This window comes from Urocitellus parryii, chromosome 6, assembly GCF_045843805.1.
Source record: "Urocitellus parryii isolate mUroPar1 chromosome 6, mUroPar1.hap1, whole genome shotgun sequence".
NCBI lineage: Eukaryota > Metazoa > Chordata > Mammalia > Rodentia > Sciuridae > Urocitellus > Urocitellus parryii.
The window spans coordinates 74,112,822-74,115,377 of record NC_135536.1 but is presented as its reverse complement, the minus strand read 5'-3'; positions in this window follow the sequence as shown (position 1 = coordinate 74,115,377).

Here is a 2,556-nt window from a genome sequence, read left to right as displayed (position 1 = left end):
GAAGTGAAAGAAGAAAAATGATTCAAAATATAAATTAATCTGCTTTAAATTAAAATTTTACTCAATCTTTAAATTAACCTACTTTAGCAGCTTTTTTTTTTTTTTTTTTACAACAAAGAAGATCATAAGGAATTGTAATCATGATGATTCTCAAAATGAGACCAATAATTGTCTTGGAATGGCCAAACGGTCACTAAAGATCCATCTAGTTGCCAGCTTGGAAGGCTGAAGCAGGAGGACCAAGAGTTCAAAGCAGCTCATCAACAGTGAGGCACTAAGCAACTCGGTGAAACCCTGTCTCTAAATAAAATACAAAAAAGGGCTGAGGATGTGGCTCAGTGGTTGAGTGCCCCCGAGTTCAATCTCCAGTACCCTCCTCCCACAAAAAAATAGAAAAAAAAATTCATCTAGCTGTTGTAATTCTTCATAAGGACTCTCTATCTACTCTAGTTGACTGTCATTTGCAATATCATAATTTTACAGAGGCTAGACTTCCTACTTCTTCCTTAATTTTGTGGAAACTGGAATACTGCAGGATTCCCCTCATTCAAGTGTTGGTAAAAGTTATTAAGTTTAATTATCTCTACCTAAAATTTTACTGTGTGTATATAAAAACATTTTATTTATTAATCATTTCTTCTGAGTCATAAATTTTGGACTATGATTATTTTGGTGAACATTATACATGAAAATACTTTAAAGATCAGAACACAAGGAACACACACTGCTTCACACAAAATCTTTTTTTCTTCTTCTTCTTCTTAGAGAAAGACCTTATGTTTAGGCTAAATTTCTAATCTTGGTTATATAATCAAGTACTTTTCTGCTTTAAGAAAAAAAAAAAGAGGGGGGATGAGAAGACCTAAGCTATGAAAAATAAGGTATACCTTAAAATTTTAAATTAAAAAATAATTTATCAAATTCAGTATGGATGTCCTTAAAATATATAGTGAAATGAAATAAACAATCACAGGGAATTTGTTTATTGAGCATTAATGTTAACACTTCTAAATTAAGTATTCACTCATGAGTTTTGTCACTGTCCTCTCAATGGACATAATGGAAAATATTGCACAGAACTCAAGCAAGGAAATGATAATTAACAAAATATCTAAGCAACAAGTATATGCTTTACATTTTAAAAATTAATTCAAACAAAATAATCTGAAGTGCTTCTGACTCGGAAGTCTTAAAGTTTATCTCGTGTTTTATTTGAGATTTTTTTTCTTTTCTTTTTTCTTTTTTTACAAATTGACACTGTACAAAGAGTTCAAATGGCCAGTAAAACTACTGCCTTAAAAGTTGGCTTTAAGTAACAGAGGTATAATTGGAACTCACATCAGAGCTTTCTAAAATGGCAATAGTACAAGCATATGACTTTTTCTGGTATCCAAAACCTCTTTTGGCTCTCCCTTGGCTAAGGAATAGAAATCTGGAAAGCCTTTTAAAGTTACCACAATGTCCTAAAATGCTTTAATGAAAGTTGGCATACCGCATTTTCCTTGCTTACCTTGATAACACTGGGCTAAACAGAAAATGAAGAAAATTCAGTCAATAGTAACTTAAATAGTAGTTAGCTCTGGGCCTGGGAGGTTTGGTAAAGTTGACCATTCAAAATTAGGTTCTTAGAAGAAAAGCAGTTTTACAAAATTAGGCCAAAAAGCCTATATGAAAGAAAAAAAAATGTTAAGAACGAATTGAACATTAAAATTTATATGATTTCTAGAAGAGTATAAACAACAGAATGGAAGCTGAAACACTACATATAATTAGAATGCATTCTCACAGAGCAAGTTTTAAGGCTTATAAAGTAATGGTCTAAATTTATGCTTGATCTTTAAAATTTTGTGATTTATTATGTCACCATATTAAGCCAATTTGAGTAATCATATCTAAGTAGGAATAACTTCAGAAATGCCTTGAAAAAGGACAATGAAAAAACCTAGAGACCTGAAAAGTAAACAGTATTTGTAAAGGTTGTCTCCAGACTTACAGTATATAATGTTATCTATCAACTCCCAATTCCTCTTAAAGTAGACTACTTGCATGTTTATCCCATCTTATTCAAGTTTAGCATTAGAGAGAAATCTTAAAGGATTGCAGTGTTCGCTAAACATTGTCAATATTTCTCATATGCACCATTTTCACTACATCTCACTTTTTTACTTCCATTATAATATTAAAATAATGAATAAATATGGTCCTTTAGTTAAGGTCTTCAACCTTAAGTGAAATATAAAATAAGGTAGTTTTATTAATTTCTTGCTAGAATTGGCTTAAGATTTATTTACCAAATAAGAAATAGTAAACTTTACTTTTACCCAGAAAGCAGATGTATTCTGATCCACTAGGTCTACATAAAACATTTCATCATTTTAGTTTAGTTTATAACATTTTTCTTGGAATAGTACTGATGCTGTATCTTAGAAAACACTCCAATCAACCAACTACAGAAATTATGCTTAATTATTAAACTTTCAAAAAAGGCAAAAGATTCTTTAGGAAAACCTAAAATAATTTGATTAACAATTGCCAGTGCTGAAAAGGCCAATAAAA